The sequence below is a fragment of the Eumetopias jubatus genome, unplaced genomic scaffold (assembly GCF_037043125.1).
Source record: "Eumetopias jubatus isolate StellerSeaLion01/CBP00866 unplaced genomic scaffold, mEumJub1_p1.0 scaffold_8, whole genome shotgun sequence".
NCBI classification, from domain to species: Eukaryota; Metazoa; Chordata; class Mammalia; order Carnivora; family Otariidae; genus Eumetopias; species Eumetopias jubatus.
The window spans coordinates 58,769,367-58,788,710 of NW_028274814.1; the positions used below are offsets into that span (position 1 = coordinate 58,769,367).

At 40.5% G+C, this 19,344-nt stretch overlaps 1 long non-coding RNA gene across 1 annotated transcript in view; it reads left to right on the forward strand.

Moving 5' to 3' along the window:
- LOC114216634 (uncharacterized) overlaps positions 1–18,209 on the forward strand; it is a 29,272-nt gene extending 11,063 nt beyond the window's left edge. Inside the window, exon 4 of the long non-coding RNA XR_003610810.2 lies at positions 17,651–18,209. This is a non-coding gene — a long non-coding RNA (uncharacterized LOC114216634). The remainder of the gene's footprint in view (positions 1–17,650) is intronic.
- Positions 18,210–19,344: the final 1,135 nt, after the last annotated feature.

Here is a 19,344-nt window from a genome sequence, read left to right on the forward strand (position 1 = left end):
AAATATGTATGGCCAATTTACCCACTCTGTAAAATCTAGAAACTGCTACTTCAGCTGAAGAAGAGCCTTTGCTCTTCTGGAGTTTTAGCTCATCATTCATTGAGCTCTTACCAGCTCTTACCTGGACATTATCTGGGTGGGCCTGACCTAACTATATGAACTCTTTAAAAAGTAGGGAGTTTTCTCTCTGCCTGGTTGCAGGAGATGAAGTTTGAGGACTGTGCTCTGGCTGGCCTGGAAGAAAGCAAACATACCATGTTGTGAAGTAACAATGGTGGCCACAGGGGAAAAGACCTAACAGTAGCCTTTAGTTGCTCAGAGCAGGTCCTGACTGACAGCCGGCAAGTAAATGGAACTTCAATCCTACAATCACGAGGAACTGAATTCTGCGAACTACACCAATGAGCTTAGAAGTGAATTTTTCCCCAGAGCGTCCAGACAAAAGCTCAGTTCAGCTTACTCTGGTTTCAGCCTTGTAGTATCCTGAGCAGAGAACCCAGCCACCATGCCAGACTTCTGAACAGGTGGTAAGGTAGAGGATGGGAGAGAAACTCAGGTGACTTTGTAATGACCCCTCCAAATTCTCTAACGACCTCTGCCTTTGAGAATCAGCATACTAAAATTACATTGTGAAACTGGGGTGTAACAAAGATTTACAACAAAAGGAAGATAAGAATAAATAAAATGTCATGTGGCCCTGACTCATGATGGAGTCATATGCTATGGTAGTAACAAGCCCAGCACAGCCACATTTAATTCACTATTGTCATGAATAAAAACTTCTGGTAGTGGGCGCGTATGTCATGTCTAGGCATATGTCTCACTGTGTAAAAAACTTAGATGCCCCTGCTAAGCCTCAAAATTTCTTAATTATTTCACTCTGTGGCTTTGTTACTTCGTTTCTCTAAGGAAAGCAGATTTCTCGTTGTTGAGGTAACCATTTCTTCCTTTTATGTTCATGGGGCATTCAGGAAAGTCCAATCTGTGCCTTTTTTATTTTTATTTTTCTTGCTAGGAAGACAAATTTCAGTTGCATTTTAAACTAAATAGCCACTACATATGATTTTAATATAAATACGTAACCTTAGCCCTCTTTGATTGAGAAGTCATATTCATTCATTCAATCATCCAACAAATATCTATTGAGCCGCAGGTGTGTATCTTTAAGTTAGGCTCTGGGGATAGGGAGGAACAATATAACATGATCCCTGTTGGAGGAACATACAGCCTAGAGGTAGAGATGGGCTCCTAACAAGGAAATGCAATGCAGCAAGGCAAATGCTATGGGAGAGGCAAGGACAGGGAGTTGAGCAAACATTGAGGAGGAGTGGCTAATCCAATTTGGTTGGGGCGGGGTGGGGGGAGATCAGAAAAGGCTTCCCTGAGAAGTGTTTCCTATTGCTGCTGTAACAAACTACCACAAACTTAGTGGCTTACAACAACATGTATTTGTACAGCATGGTGACTATACTTAATGAAAGTTGTTAAGAGAGTAGGTCTTAAAAGTTCTCATCACAAGAAAAAAAAATGTAACCGTGTGGTGATGGATGTTAATTAAACTTATCATGGTGGTAATTTCACAATATGTACAAATATCAAATAATTATGTTTTATACCTGAAACTAATATAATGTTATATGCCAATTATATATCAATTTAAAAAAACAGCACAAATTTATTTTCCTGCAGTTCTGGTCACTGGACATTGGAAGTCCAAAATCAAGGTGTTCCAGGGCTGTGTTCCTTCTGGATGCTCTAGAGAAGAATCTGTTCCTTACCCTTTCCTACTTCTGTAGACCACATACATTCCTTGGCTGATGGCCCCCTTTCAGCAATGGCATCACTTTGCTCGACTTCCATATCTCATCTTCTCTCTCACTCTGATCCTCCTGCCTCCCTCTTTGTGAGGGCCTTTGTGATTACATTGGACCCACTCAAATAATCCAGGATAATCACCCCATTTCAAAATTCTTAAATTCTTAACCTAATCATATCTGCAAATTCTCTTTTACCATGTAAGGTAAGAGGTTCTAGGGATTAGGATGTGGATGTCTCTGTGGGACAAGGGGGCATTATTTAGCCTGCCACAGGAAGTAACTAGAGAAGGGGACTGAAGAGTCTTCCAGACAGTGGAAAATGGGGAAATTGGCTATAATATAGTATATAAATAAAATAATAGTATTTACCCCACTTCATCATATAGGATGAGATAATACATGTAAAGCTCTAAAACCAGTGTGTTCATTCTATGCTCTTGCACAATGTTAGTCACGGTGATGATGAGTAAAGGAGGAGGAAATCTACAAAAGAGGCTAAAATAGTAAGCAGGGACCAGCAGTTCTTGTTGAATTAACCTGAGAGGGATTCACTCAAGAACTTTAAGCAGAGGGATGCCTGGGTGGCTCAGTCGGTTAAGCATCTACCTTCAGCTCAGGTCATGATCTCAGGGGGGAGTCTGCCTCTCCCTCTGCCTGCTGCTCCCCGTGCTTGTGCTCGCTCTCTCTCTCTCTAATAAATAAATAAAGTCTTTTTTTTTAAAAAAAAAAAAAAGAATTTTAAGCAGAAATGTGGCATGACTACATACACTACACTATTGTCTTCCTGCCAGACCAGTTCTATGGGAGGAAAGAAAAGGATCTCGAAGGACCTAACTCCTTGGAGCACAGGAGCAAAAGATTGGGAGCTAGTTTTTAGAAGGGAGATGACCAAGGAGTGTCAGGCATGTGTTAGAGCAACTGATGGATCTTCGCTTTGTCCTTGAACCATTTTCAGATCATTACATTTGTACTCTTTCTGTTCCTTTATGATTCATGACATCAATCTCTAACCTTTGTTGGTAGTGTCACTTACTGACAACTTGGTCATTACCTCTTTCTCATCAAAGACTTTGACCCCTGGGTGAACCATCCATATCCTGTTATTAACCTGGAGCTCTTTCACTCTAAAATCTTACATGCAAACATACCACTCTAGAACTTTGCTCTTCCTTCCAATTCTTCCCTTAGTCACTTCTGTTAACCATCAGTTCCTTGAGCTCATCAAGACTTAGTTGCCCTTGACCCTCTGACATGGGTGTCTTATCAGCGGCTTTCTACTTTAACTTCTATTTCTATCCTGTTTATATTGCAGTGGTGCATCACTTCAGACATTTTGTATCCATATCTTCAATTCCCATGCTCTATTTCCTTTTGTCATATCACCTGATAGACTAACTCTGCAAGGACCATCATATAAACAGATGCATGTTGGGGTGCCTGGCTGGCTCAGTCAGTAGAGCATGCAACTCTTAATCTCAGGGTCATGAGTTTAAGCCCAATGTGGGGTTTAGAACCTACTTAAAATAAAAACAAAATAAAATAAATAGATGCATGTTATACATTACACAAGAGCACCCTACAAAGGGAACAAGTGGAAACCAACCCAAGCTGTATTCAAAGTCCTGGGGTAGTTCTTCCCTGAGGGTGCAACTTTTTCTTTTCTTTTCTTTTTTTTTTTTTAAAGATTTTATTTTTTATTCATGAGAGACAAAGGGAGAGAGAGAGAGAGAGAAGCAGAGGGAGAAGCAGGCTCCCAGGGAGCAGGGAGCCCGATGCGGCACTCGATCCCAGGACCCTGGGATCATGACCTGAGCCGAAGGCAGACACTTAACCATCTGAGCCACGCAGGCGCCCGGGTGCAACTTTTTCTAATCTGCCACAGTCTAGGGACGCCTGAGTAGCTCAGTAGGTTGAGTGACTGCCTTCGGCTCAAGTCATGATCCCAGAGTTCTGAGATCAAGTCCTGTATGGGGCTCCTTGCTCAGCAGAAAGCCTGTGCTTTCTCCCTCTGCTTGCCACTCCCTCTGCTTGTGCTAGCTCGCTCTCTCTGACAAATAAATAAAATCTTAAAAAAAAAATAATCTGCCACAGTCTAGTGCATGCAAAGGTTCACAAACTGTGGGCACTGCAGATCAAATCTACCCACTGTCTATTTTTGTATGGCTCACAAGCTAATAATTATTTTTACATTTTTAACTGGTTAAAAAATTCAAAATAAGGATATTTTATGACACATGAAAGTTGTATTAAATTCAAATTCTAGTGTCCATAAATAGTTTTATTTGAATATATAGTCATGCTCATTCGTTTACATATTGTCTATGGCTGATTTCACACTACAGAGGCTGAGTTGAATAGCTGTGATAGAGACCATCTGGCCCACAAATCCTAAAATATGTACTATCTGTCTCTTTACAGAAAAATACTTACCTACCCCTGTCCAGCAGGTCTGTTGCCTGTAAGTCTTTACTAACGCTTGGACTGTTAAATACTTGCTAGAGAAAAACCAACAATTATACAGATTGGTGCATTGAATGATATATTCATGATCCTAAATCCCACCTGGAAACTCAACATTACCTGGACTCCCTTCTAATTTCCTTAGCTCTCTTTTCTCCAGCCTTTCACTTTGTTCATCCTCTACGCCTCCAAACATTTCACCCCCTCATCTCAACAGATGCGTCAACCTCCTACTCCTAAGCGAAAATAGAAGCCATCAGATTGGCACTCCCTCAGTTTCCTGCTTCCGCACCTACAAATGTGTCTGCAGTTGCCCTCATCCTTTATTTACTACCTCTTGTTTCAATAGAAGTGGGACTTTTCACTCATTAAAACAAAGTCTTCAACCAGTGCTCTGATACCATCACCTTCCTCTTCTCCAGTGTCCTTCAAAAAATGATTAGTCCTTCTCTCCCTTGAAGCTTAACACTTCCCTGTCTGTTGGTTTCTTCATTAGCATTTTGACAAGGTTATTCTCAATGGACATAGTTAACCTCACACCATCTTCCTTGAAAGAATTTCTTGACTTGGCTTCCAGGAATTCACATTTCCAGTTTTCCTACGTTGTCGTGAGCTGTCTCGCTGGTTCCTTCTCATGTCCCCAACTTTTAAACTTTAAACCTCCAACTTTTTTACAAAGATTTTTTTTTTAAAGATTTATTTATTTATTTATTTATTTGAAAGAGAGAGAGAGAGAGAACACACAAGTGGGCAGAGGGGCAGAGGCAGAGGGAGAAGCAGGCTTCCTGCTGAGCAGGGAGCCCGATGCAGGGCTCCATCCCAGGACCCCGGGATCATGACCTGAGCCAAAGTTAGACGCTCAACCCACTGAGCCACCCAGGTGCCCCTAAACCTCCAACTTTTAAACTACTACTACTACTCAAACTTTTTAGTCCCAGGAACCCCTTTACACTATCTTAAAAATTATGGAGAACATCAAAAAGCTTTTGGTTATGTGGCTTGTATCTATTAATATTTACTCCACTGCAAATTAAAATTGAGGGCCGCCTGGGCGGCTCAGTTGGTTAAGCGACTGCCTTCGGCTTAGGTCATGATCCTGGATTCCCAGGATCGAGTCCCACATCGGGCTTCCTGCTCAGTGGAGAGTCTGCTTCTCCCTCTGACCCTCTTCCCTCTCGTGCTTTCTATCTCTCATTTTCTCTCTCTCTGAAATAAATAAATAAAATCTTTAAAAAAAAGAAATTAAAATTGAGGCTTTTATAATAATTATCTATTGATTCATTTAAAAATAATAATTATAATTCAATTACATGTTAATATAAATATCATTTTTGTGAAAAAGAAAACTGTCTTTTCCAAAACAAATCTGTGATAAGACTGACATTGTTTTACATTTTTAAAAATCTCTTTAATGTCCATCTTGGAGGTCTAGCGATCCACAAACTATAGCCTACAGGCCAAATTCAGCCCACTGCCTATTTTACTGGATTTACTGGAACACAGCCATACGCATTCACTTCTGTATGTTTATGGCAGCTTTTTCACTACAATGGAAGAGTTGCATATTTGTGACAAAGATCATATAGCCTGCAAATCCTAAAATATGGACTTTTTTAGTATACGGACTTTTATGGAAAAAAATTTGCCCACTACCTAGTCCAGTTTAAAAGCTAATCTATTGTAACAGGTTCTTTTGGTTGAAGCATATGAAGAACATCTGACCTCACACAGATATGTATTTGGAAAAGGAAGGAGTATTTCTTTTTTAATATTTATCTGAGAGAGAAAGAGCCCGAGGGGGGTGAGGGACAGAGACTGAGGGAGAGAATCTCAAGCATACTCCCCACTGAGCATGAAGCCCCTATACAGGGCTCCATCTCAGGACCCTGAGATCATGACCTGAGCTAAAACCAAGAGTTGGAGGCTTAACCGACTGAGCCACCCAAGTGCCCCAAGAGCATGCTACTCTTGATCTCAGGGTCATGAATTTGAGCCCCACACTGGGTGTAGAGATTACTTAAGAAAATAAAATCTTAAAAAAAAAGAAAATATTGTTTCCCTGAATTATGCAGATCTTCCCAATGTCTGCACATCTCATTATATGATATCAAAAAAAATTAGATTTGCTATTATCACCATCCATCTCATCAAACAAGTATTGGGAATCTGTCAAGCTCACAGGGGCATCTATAAGTCTTCCAAAATTCTAAGTTTTGCCCGAAAGTTCAAATTTTATCACCGGTAATGAATGCCATCAGTTGTTTTCCTTGAAGTAGCAAGGTCACTTGGTTCATTTTCAAGAAAATGTCTGTTAAAAACCCAAGCCTGAAAAAGCATATTTTTTTCTGTTAGTCATTTTTTTTTCAAGTAAAAATTGTGTTCCATGAAAAATATCAGTTAGTTCAACTTGCGATTCAAACAGTGGCACAAGTGTCTTTCTTTAAGACAAGCCTAGTTCTTTGGCTATAAAAGGACTTTCCATGTTGATAGAATGCTAAATAAATATGTACTGAAGGGTTGAGATTTAATGAGTAATGTTTACTCTGTCCTCAAGAACATTTTTCAATGAAACTGACACCTTTATTTTAACTACAAGAGCAGTGATGAAAAGTACAGTGGTTTCTAATAGAGTTCAATGATACTGTCTTGATTTGTGCTAAAGTGGCAGCAGGTTTACCCACCATTGTTTTTGTATTTCCAAAGCAATTGTTAATACAGTTTTTTTTAAAGGCAGATACTGTTTGTGAATTATTACAAAAATAGTTCTGACCTCCAGGCCCCCATGTAAAGATCTCAAAGAACCCCATGGAGCCACAAACCATAATTTGAGTAGTTGCTCTGAACATTCAAGGGTCCCAGGACTTAATCTTTGTATTTCCCCTTCTCAGTTTACTCTCAGTTCCTAGATATCTTTGTGGCTTTAAATTAGGTATTCTCACAACTCCTAAATTTATGTCTCCAGACTGAATATTTCTCTTGTTGAATGGATGTGTATAGGTATAATATTGTAATTTATAAGAAATATGTATTTGGTCTTCATCTCATTTCTGGCATACAGCACCTAAAACCCTTGGAATTTCCTGAGTAATAAGAGTGATAAATGTAGGGCGCCTGGGTGGCTCAGTTGGTTAAGCAACTGCCTTCGGCTCAGGTCATGATCCTGGAGTCCCGCATCAGCGGGGAGTCTGCTTCTCCCTCTGATCCTCCCCCCTCTCATGTACTCTCTCTCTCATTCTCTTAAATAAATAAATAAATCTTTAAAAAAAAGAGTGATAAATGTATCTTGATATTCAAAACCAACCTCTTTCAACCACCTCTAAGATTATGTTAAAGAGGAGACTTTTGGAAAGCACCAAGAATGGGGGCTGCCTGCAAGGGGAACCAACCTGGTGATTGGACAGTTGGAATTTTCAGTCCTACCCCCCTGACCTCTGGGGAAGGGAGGCAGGAAGTTGAATTTATTGCCAGTGACTTGATCAATCATGCCTACAGAATTGGAGTCTTCATAAAAACTCAAAAGGCTAGGGTCAGAGAGCCACCAAGTTTGTGAACACATGGAGATTCGGGGACAGTGGCACTCCTGGAGAGGACACAGAAGCTCCATGTCCTTTCCTACATACCTTGCCCTGTGCATCTCTTCCATCTGGCTGCTCCTGAATTAACCTTTCATAATAAACTGGTAATCTAGCAAGTAAAATGTTCTCTAAGTTATCTGAGTCACTCTGGCAAGTTAATCAAACCCAAGGAGGGGGTTATGTTGGAGTCTCCAACCCATAGTCATTTGGTGAGAAACATTAGTGACTACCTGGATTTGCCCTGCCATCTGAAGTGGGGGGAGGGCAGTCGTGAAGGACTGAGTCCCTATCCCGTGGGATCTGACACTACTATCAGGTAGATAGTGTCAGAAATGAATTAAATTGTATGATACCCAGCTGGTGTTAGAGAATTGTGGGGAAAAAACCCATACATCAATATTGGGTGCAGAATCATAACAGGTATTTCAAACCTAATATTCTCAAACAGATTTCCTGATCTTACTAGTCAGTCCTCCCCAAATTGCTGTTCGCATTCTTCCCCATCTCATTAAATGATCTCACCTGTCTACTTGCTCAGGCAAAAAAACTTTGAGCCATCCTTGACTGTCTCTTTTGTACGTCACATTCAATTTGTCAGCAACCTTGTTTGTAGATTCATAAATCAGATTCTTATCATTTCTCATCATCTGCATAGCTACTACCTAAGTGGTCCAAGCCACTATTATATCTTATCTAGATCATTCCACCACCTTTCTAACTGGTCTTCTTGTTTCTTCCCTCAGCTACCTCTAGGTTTTCTCTTTGTTTTTTTCAATGTAGCAGCCAGAATAATTTTTTTGAAAGGTCAGATGATGTTACTTCTTGGCTCAAAAACTATTATCTTCCTATATGTATCAGTCAGCCTGGGCCACCATAACAAAATACCATAAACGGGGTGCCTCAACCAACAGAACTTTGTTTTTTCACAGTTCTAGAGACCAGAAATCCAAGATCAGGGTGCCAGCCTGCTTGGGTTCTGGTGAAAGCTCCCCTCCTGGCTTGAAGACTGTCTTCTCGTTATGTCCTCACATATCAGAGAAAATGTGAAGAAACTCTCTGGGTGGTTTTTCTTATTAGGACGCTAATACTATTGGATCAGAGCCCTACCCTTATGACCTCATTTAACCTTACTTACTTCTATAAAGGCTCTATCTTCAATACAATCACATGGGGGGTTCAACATCTGAATGGAAGGGGCAGGGAGGAGACACAATTCAGTTCATAGAACCATTTCACTCAGAATAAAAGCCAAAATCCTTATGATGATGCTTTAATTATCTATTGCTGCATAAAAATGAACTCCAAAATTTAGTGGCCTACCTCCCTAGCCGAAGGGAGATGCTTAAGGACTGAGAGAGAGAGAGAAAGCATGAGCAGGGAGGGGCAGAGGGAAAGGGAGAGAATCTCAAGTAGACCCAGCGCTGAGCGATGAGCCTCACATGGGGCCAGATCTCACAATCCTGAGATCACAACCCAAGCCGAAATCAAGAGTCAGATGCCCTACTGACTGAGCCACCCAGGCGCCCCGAGACTATTGATCTATTAACAATACATATGTAAGCTTCAAGTATCACATTTTTACTCCTCTTTAAATTAGCATTTTCTTCTACAGGATAGTAAATTAAGAGAACTTCCTATTATGTGGTTACTTCCAACACATGGACCCAGATACTAGTTTTCTAGGGCTTCCATATAACAAGTACCACAAACTGGGAGGCTTGAACAACAGAAATTTGTTTTCTCACAGTTCTGGAGGCTGGAAGTCTGAAAAGAAGTATTGGGAGGGCAGGTTTTTTCTGAGGGCTGTTTAGGAGAATCTATTCCATGCCTGTCCCCTAGCTTTTGGTCATTTGCTAGCATCTTTTGGCATCACCCCAATCTCTTTCTTTATCTTCACATGATATTCTCCTTGTGTATGTGCCTGTATCCAGATTTAGCCTTTTGATAAGGACACCAGTCATATTGGATTAGGGGCCCACCCTACTCCAGTATACCTCATCTTAACTAATTAAATCTGCAAAACCCGGGGCGCCTGGGTAGCTCAGTTGTTAAGCATCTGCTTTTGGCTCAGGTCATGACCCCAGGGTCCTGGGATTGAGCCCCGTGTTGGGCTCCCTGCTCAGCGGGAAGCCTGCTTCTCCCTCTCCCACTCCCCCCTGCTTGTGTTCCCTCTCTCGCTGTCTCTCTCTGTCAAATAAATAAGATCTTTAAAAAAAATAAAAATTAAAAAATCTGCAAAACCCTACACCCAAATAAGAACACATTCTGTCGTACTGGAGTCTAGGACTTTAACATACATGAATTTTGGAGAAGAACACAACATAATTCAACCATAACATGCATGTTTAATGAAAAATTAAGTACTGTATTTCCATCGATGATGGAAGTGTAACTTGTGCAATGTGTTTGCCACTATTTACATCCACTATGGGGGCCACAGTGATTGTACCAACTACTAAAAATCCAAAAGACGAATCAGTTGAAAAAGCGTTGGCATCTACTTCAAAAGGGAGCACTTTTTTTAAAAAGACTATGCCCGGGGCGCCTGGGTGGCTTAGTCGTTAAGCATCTGCCTTCGGCTCAGGTCACGATCCCAGGGTCCTGGGATCGAGCCCCACATCAGGCTCCCTGCTCAGGGGGCAGCCTGCTTCTCCCTGCTTGTGTTCCCTCTCTCACTGTGTCTCTCTGTCAAATAAGTAAAATCTTTAAAGAAATAAAAATAAAAAAGTAAAAAGACTATGCTGAAAGACAAAAATTTAACATGAGCAGGTGTAGAAAGCCGACTTACCTACCACTATGTGATGCATTAGATCAAATGACTGTTTCAATTAATTTACTCATTTTTTATTGAATGCTTTCTTATGCACTTATGAAAAGTGGAGCAATAGCTGTTAGTGTGTTGGCTCCATTAGCAGAATAAGATTTTACAGTTAAAATGGTGCCTGCTTTTATGTCAGTGTTATTAGATGCTTCAAACAGAAAATCCATTCATTTCAATAATAGTTTTTTTTTTTCATCTAACTCACGAAATCAATATAAAGTTTTTGGAAGGTCATTCTGCCTAAGGTGAAACATGTGAACATCTAACATTGTGAAGGCTATTGTAAATTTCATTTAAAAATTTCAGCATTGAAACCTAATTTGGGGGGCACCTGGGTGGCTCAGTCGTTAAGCAACTGCCTTCAGCTCAGGTCATGATCCCAGGGTCTTGAGATCGAGCCCCACATCCGGCTCCTTGCTCAGCGGGAAGCCTGCTTCTCTCTCTCCCACTCCCCCTGCTTGTGTTCTTTCTCTTGCTGTCTCTCTCTGTCAAATAAATAAATAAAATCTTTAAAAAAAAAAACCAAACCTTATATCTAAAACAGAAAAAGAAACCTAAGTTTTACAAAGATTATGCAAATACAAATGCTGATGAATCACAGCATCATGGTAGAAACAACTATCCTAACAAATTAAGAAATTTGTAGAGCAAAAATTGGTTTTGATGCACTAATATTCATAATTATATACAGATACATCACAAGAGCTAGAGATGTCATATAAATACACAAACAGAGGTTTAAGATTATTAATCACTAAGGAAATGAAAACTAAAACCACAATGAAATACCACTATATACCTGGATTAGTCTGCTCTGGCTGCTATCACAGAATATGTCTTGGAGGCATAAGCAACAGAAGATTTTTTTTCACTGTTCTGGGGGCTGGAGGTCAAAAATCAAGGTGCTGACAGAGCTGGTTTCTGGTGAAGCCTCTCTTCCTGACTTGTAGATGGCCACCGTATCACCGCCATATCACTGTGTCCTCACTAGACCTTTCCTTTGGGTGTGTAGACTTCTGGTGTCTCTTCTCTTCTTGTAAGGACACTAGTCCTATTGGATTAGGTCCTTACCCTCATGAATTCATTTAGCCTTTATTATATCTTTAAAGGATATATCTCCAAATATAGTCACATTGGGGGTTAGGGCTTCAACAGATAAATTCGGGTGGGGAGGACACAATTCAGTTCATAAAAATTAGGAGTTGCTGGTGGAAGTACAAACTGTACAGCCATTTTATTTATTTTTTTGAAGTTTATTTATTTTAAAGTAATTTCTACACCCCATGTGGGGCTTGAACTCACAACCCTGAGATCAACAGTCACATGCTCGGGGCACCTGGGTGGCTCAGTCAGTTAAGCATCTGACTCTTGATTTCAGCTCAGGTCATGATCTCAGGGTGATGAGATCGAGCCCCATGTCGGGCTTGACAGTGCAGAGACTGCTTAAGATTCTCTCTTCTTGGGGTGCCTGGGTGGCTCAGTCATTAAGTGTCTGCCTTCAGCTCAGGTCATGATCCCAGGATCCTGGGATCAAGCCCCGCATCAGGCTCCCTGCTCGGCAGGAGGCCTGCTTCTCCCTCTCCCACTCCCCCTGCTTGTGTTCCCTCTCTCGCTGTCTCTCTCTCTTTGTCAAATAAATAAAATCTTTAAAAAAAAAAAGATTCTCTCTTTTTCCTCTGCCTCTCACCCCACTCATGCTCCAAATAAATGAATAAAATAAATAAAATAAAACTCTTCAAAAAAAAAAAAAAGAATCACATGCTCTACCGAGTGAGCCAGCCTGGCACTCCTGTATAGCCATTTTATTTTTTTACTTATTTTTATTTTTTATTTTTTTAAGATATTATTTATTTATTTGAGAGAGAGAGTGAGCAAGAGAGAGAGAATGAGAGCACACAAACAAGGAGAGCAGCAGGCAGTGGGAGAAGCAGGCTCCCGGCTGAGCAAGGAGCCCGATGCGAGACTTGATCACAGGACCCAGGGATCATGACCTGAGCCAAAGGCAGACCCTTAACGACTGAGCCAACCAGACGTCCCATGTATAGCCATTTTAAAGATTTATTTATTTATTTATTTATTTGAGAGAGAGAGAGAGAGAGAGAGAGAATAGAAAACAATGTGGTACACTGAATGGTACATCCATACCATGAAATGCTACTTAGCAATAAAAGGAAACCTATTTGCTTATCCATTCACCTCTTTTTTTCTTTTTTTGAGAGAGAGAGAGAAGTGGGGGGCAGTGCAGAGGGAGAGGGAGAGAGAGGCAGGCTCCATGCCCAGTGTGGAGCTTGGCCTGGGGCTCTATCTCAGAACCCTGATATCATGACCTGAGCCAAAATCAAGAGTCTGATGCCCAACTGATTGAGTCACCCAGGCGCCCCTTCATTCACCTCTTGATGGACATTTGGGTTGGGTCCAGTTTAGAGCTATTAAGAATAAAATTGCTATAAATATTCAGGATCAAGTCCTTGCATAGGTATATGTTTTCATTTCCTTTGGATGAATACCAAAGAGCGGAACTGTTGGGTTGTGCTATAAATGTATGCTTAACTTTATTTTATTTTTTAAAAGATCTTATTTATTTATTTGACAGAGAGAAAGCGAGAGAGCACAAGCAGAGGGAGTGGCAGAGGGAGAAGCAGGCTCCCCACTGAGCAAGAAGCCCAATGTGGGACTTGATCCCAGGACCCTGGGGTCATGACCTAAGCCAAAGGTAAATGCTTAACCAACTGAGCCACCCAGGCGTCCGTGCTAACATGGTATTGACTAGGACTACTCTTCTGGCTACATTCAGCTGGGAGCTCCGCTGAGGCTGAAATGTTCAAGAAGGCCCCTTAACAGAAAGGTCCTTAACTGCACAGCATAACTGCACAATATAACTTTTGCCATAGGTCATTGGTCAAAACAAGTCACAAGGCAATCTGGATGAGAGAAGCAGCATGTGTTGCATAGGATTGAGAAGAACAGTTGACAGTCTTAAGATTCTGCACCCAATTTCAATGTATGGGAGTTTTCTCTCTAGTCCAAGCAATTCTCCGACCCCAGCTGGGTGTCCTACAATTTAACTCAATTCAGTTCTGACCCTATCTACGTGGAAATAGCATCAGATCCCACAGCTTAAGTCCTCAGTCCCACAAAACTACTCCCACCCCAATTCAGAGGCCAACCACAAATCCAGGTTGTCACCTGTGCTTCTGACCAACAGTAAATCTGAGTTTCCCATGACCCGCTTCTCAGGTTCAATTAATTTGATAAAGTGGCTCACAAAACCCAGGGAAACATGTTTATCAGTTTATTAAGTAGTATGATGAAAGACACAGATGAAAAGCCAGATGAAGAGATACATAGGGCGAGGTATGGGAGGGTCCTGAGCACAGGAGCTTCTGTCTCCTTAGATTTGGGGTGTGTGGATGTGTTCACCAACCCTGGAAGCACTCTGAACCCCATATTATTGGGATTTTATGGAGACTTCCTCATATACCAGTGATCAATTATTAACTCCATTTCTAGCCCCTCTCCCCTGGGGTGTGGGGTGTGAGGCTGAAAATTCCAAATTTCTAATCATGGCTTAGTCTTTCCCGTTACCAGCCTGCATCCAAAAGCCATCCGGGAGCCCACCTAGAGTAGCCTCATTAGAACAAAAGATTCTCCCAGGGCCCTTATCTCTTAGAAATTTACAAGGGTTTCAGGAGCTCTGTGCCAGGAATGAGTTAAAGACCAAATACATATTTTTTATTGTAAATCACAATATCATAGATTATTTCTCAGACCCCTCACAACTCTCTGGCTTTTGTTGATTATACTATTCAAGAAGTCACATAGGCTTGTATACAAAAATATCTTGGATTTATCTATCTCTTAAATCTAATCCAATTGTTTAACCATTTTTTCTATTAATAATTTCTGCAAAATAGCTATTATATTCTTTTCTTTCTATTATCTTAGCTTCCACTCTAGTTTGGATCATGGATCCCTCTAGTTATGAGCAAAAAATCAAATTGCATGGCAAAAATCTATAAACAGCATATAAACTTTTCTACTATAAGTAAAATAACACAATTTGACATATCTAATGATATTTGTAGTAGTTATTGTACCTACATTGTGAATCATAAAAGGTAAGCAGCCGGGGCACCTGGGTGGCTCAGTCATTAAAGTGTCTGCCTTCACCTCAGGTCATGATCCCAGGGTCCTGGGATCGAACCCTGTATTGGGCTCCCTGCTCTGTGGGAAACCTGCTTCTCCCTCTCCCACTCCCCCTGCTTGTGTTCCCTCTCTCGCTGTGTCTCTGTTAAATAAATGAATAAAATCTTAAAAAAAAAAAAAAGGTAAGCAGCCCAAGCAAGGAGGTATAATTTATCTTATACAATAAAAAATAAAATTGTAATATTTTCCTCATTTGTTGATTCTTCATCTCTCTCAGCAGTACCAATGTTTATGAATTTATTTATTTATTTAATTTATTTTTAAAATTAACATAAAATGTATTATTTGTTTCAGGGGTACAGGTCTGTGATTCAACAGTCTTATACACAATTCACAGCACTCACCATAGCACATACCCTCCCCAATGTCTATCACCCAGCCACCCCATCCCTCCCACCCCCACCACTCCAGCAACCCTCAGTTTGTTTCCTGAGATTAAGAATCTCTTATGGTTTGTCTCCCTCTCTGGTTTTGTCTTGTTTCATTTTTCCCTCTCTTCCCTTACGATCCTCTGCCTTGTTTCTTAAATTCTGCATAATCAGTGAGATCATATGATAATTATCTTTTTCTGATTGACTTATTTCACTTAGCATGATACCCTCTAGTTCCAGCCATGTCATTGCAAATGGCAAGATTTCATTTTTTTTTTGATGGCTATGATGAATTTTTTTATGATATAGCATTTCATCACTATTATCATTACACACACTTAAGGTGGGTCCTCCATATTACTTCCTGGTTGGTAGTGTTTTGGGAGGGCTTTTCCAGCTCTAATCATGGCCAGAATTAGCTTTTATGTGTCCTACCCTTGAATCTATCCTTTCTACCCGCTTCTGTGCCTTTTTTCCTGGAAATCTTGGTCTAATATATTAGTGTTCCACAAAAATTCACTCTACTCCCCTTCTGAGTTGGCATACTCTATTTCCCTGCCCTACTGACTTGGAGGTTGGCCATGTGACTTGCTTTAATCAACAGTATATGATGATGGAATAGGAAATTATATGAACACAGGCCTCTTGTCTTCTTGTGCTGTGGCAATTTGACCTGGGTAGCTGCTATACAAACACATGGAGCACATGTGAACCCAACCTTCGACCTAGAACTTGGAACCCAGAGACTAGAGATAAGAATCTTAAAAAAAAAAAAGTATCTTGCCTGGAATAGCCAAGGAGCAAGCAACCCACAGACCTGTAAAAGAAAATGAATGCTTTTTTTTATTTTAAAATATTTTATTTTTAAGTAATCTCTATACCAATGTGGGGCTCCAAAGGCCAAGAACAAGAGTCGCATGCTTTTCCGACTGAGCCAGCCGGGCACCCCTATTTATTTATTTTTGAATGCTTGTAGTTTTAAACCACTGAATTTGGAGTGGTGTATTCTGCAGAATTTTTGCAGCAATAGCTGACTAAAACATTTGGGCAGTTACTCTCTTTTCCCCAGTCATAATCCAGGAGTCGTGGAACCAAAGGGCTTGAGGCTCCAGGACTTTTGTGCCTAGAACTTATATATTGGTGCTTTAGGGGTGAATACATAGCATCAATGCTGCAGGACTGGAGAGTTGGAGCACCAGGCTAAGGCACTGCATGGGGGAGGCGGGGAGATGGCATATAACAATGACACCCAGATGTCTGACATATGGAGACCTCAGGGCCAGGGAACACAAAAGATGGAGGCTGGGATTAAAGGGAATACCAGTTCTGAGCTCTTGTATAGTACATTTTCAGTAAACATGATTGTTTTTTTCTTATTGAAACTATTAAGTGATTTTTCTCCCTTGAGGGCAGAGACCATGTCTATCTTAATTATATGTCCCTAGCACATATTGACTAGTCGGTAAACATAGGTAGAATCTTGAAAATCTTGAAAAACTGAAAAGAAAGCTAAGAGGTCAAATGTGGCCTAAAATGGGCACAGAGAGTCCCAGAATACCCTATAATCCACCCCTTTTATTTAAAATCACTAAGACCTACATCCTTTTAGCAACAGCATTAGGTCTAATTTAATATTAGGTACAAGCAAAAGACCCACTTAATAGAATGGAAAAAACGCAAGTCTTCTCCCCTCCTGTCTTTGAATTAATTGGATGCAAAACCTTTAATTACACAAGGAGAAATAAAAAGTCTAGATAAACACAGATATTACTTAGATGTTAAGAAGGTTCATTCAAAGTTGAAAAGGTCTGTTGCCAAACTAAAAGATGCATTTTACAGAAAAATCAGCTGTACAGAACATTTAAAAAAATTTTTAAGTTGGCTCCACACGCAATTTGGGACTTGAACTCATGACCTTGAGATGGAGAGATCAAGAGTCGCATGCTCTACTGAGCCAGCCAGGCACCCCTATGCAAAATATTTTTGAAATGATTAGGAAATTGGGGCGCCTGAGTGGCTCAGTTGGTTAAGTGACTGCCTTCACTCGGGTCATGATCCCAGGGTCCTGGGATGGAGCCCCGCGTTGAGCCCCACATCAGGCTCCCTGCTTGGCAAAGGAGTCTGCTTCTCCCCCTACCCCTACTTGTGCTCTCTCTCTCTCTCTCTCTCTCACTCTCTCTTTCGAATGGATAAATAAAATCTTTTAAAAAGAGAAATGATTAGGAAATTAAATACCGAAAGCCTATCAGATATTAGGGAATTATTGTTAATTTTCTTAAGAGTGATAATGTAATTATGTGAGAGAATGTCTTATTTCTTTGGATGTACATGCTGAAGTATCTAGGGGTGAAGTTTCATGATATCTGTAACTTACATTCAAATTGTTTAAAAATATTGTAGAGAGCAAGATGGAGTCACTCACGTCAAGCAGTGACTCATGTCAGCAGCCAAGGGCGTAGTAGCTAAGACCAGATATTGCTGAAACCAGCACAGATGCCCAAATGACGTCCAGAACTGATAACCAGCAGAACCAGAAGAGGCCTGCAAAAGCCCAAGACTGATTAAACTCCTTTGAGGACTTTCGCAGCAAACTGTCAGACTGCAGATACTGATCCTTTCACATCTCACCACATTGAAGAGACAACTGGTGCCAAAGGCTCTGCCTGATTGATCTCTGAACATAATAGAGATCCTCCACTGCTAGAACAAAATACACAGCACGCACTGAGAGCTGCCCTGGACTGGACTGAGGCCTCATCTCAACTGTGCTCATGGACTGACTTCATGTTTGTTATTAACTTCTCACCCTTTGTTGTATGACTTTGTGTTGTGCTTTGCTTTGTTTAATGTGTATGAAACCAAGTTAAATGTGTAACAAAATGTCATTGAGTTTGGAATCCTGAACCTGCTTTGTAATTATGTTAGCCTTGCTTTATGATTAATAAAACCAACATTGTGGAAAGACACAACTCATATCTGCGCATTCATAGTGTGCTTGTGACAAATGTATATATAGATATAAAATAAAGAGGGATAAAGCAAATGTTAACAATTTACAATTTTTTAAAAAGATTTTATTTATTCATTTGACAGAGAGAGAGAGCAAGCACAAGTAGAGAGAGCTTCAGGCAGAAGGAGAGGGAGGAGCAGGCTCCCTGCTGAGCAGGGAGCTCGATGCAGGGCTCCATCCCAGGACCCTGAGATCATGACCTGAGCTGAAGGCAGACGCTTAACCAACTGAGCCACCCAGGCGCCCCAACAATTAACAATTTTTGAATCTAGGTGGAGGGTATATAATATACTATTTTTAAAAACTTTTCTGTATGTTTGAAAATGTTCAAAATAAAATGGAAATAGAGGATAAAAGATGCAAGCTCATAAAATGGGAGAGAAGAGGAGAAGATATTTTAAAAAATGAGTAGAAATGAAAATGTTGTAGAGACAGAAATAAATTTTACCTAATTCACAACCTTGTGGTGAGCTAATTCCCTGTTTCCACCCTAGCTTAGGTTATGTGCTTTAGGTTTGCAACTTAAAAATATATTTCATCTAACTAAAACACATAAAAATAATTAAAATGCTTATGAAGTTTGTACATTAAGAAATGCTCAGGAAGGGACACCTGGGTGGCTCAGTTGGTTAAGTGTCTGGCTTTGGCTCAAGTCATGATCCCAGGGTCCTGGGATCGAGCCCCACATTGGGCTTCTTGCTCGGCGGGGAGCCTGCTTCTCCCTCTGCCTGCCATTCCCCCCGCTTGTGCTCTCTCTCTCTCTCTCTGACAAATAAATAAATAAAACCTTAAGAAAAAAAAAAAGAAATGCTCAAGGAAACCCACCCTCCCATATATCTGTTTATAAGTTAAAACATGTAAAAAGTATTTTTTCTTACAAGAGCATGGAGGATATTGCCAGTTGCTAACTTACTAGGTAATATGGTTATATTTGGACATGTGGCTCCCAGTGAAAGACTATGTTTCCCAGCTTATGTTTTAGCTATAAGTGGCCACTGACTAAGTCCTAGTGAGCAGTAGTAACATATACCACTTTCAGAGCAGAACTTTAAAACAATGAGTGTGCAAAAAAATTTAAAAAAAC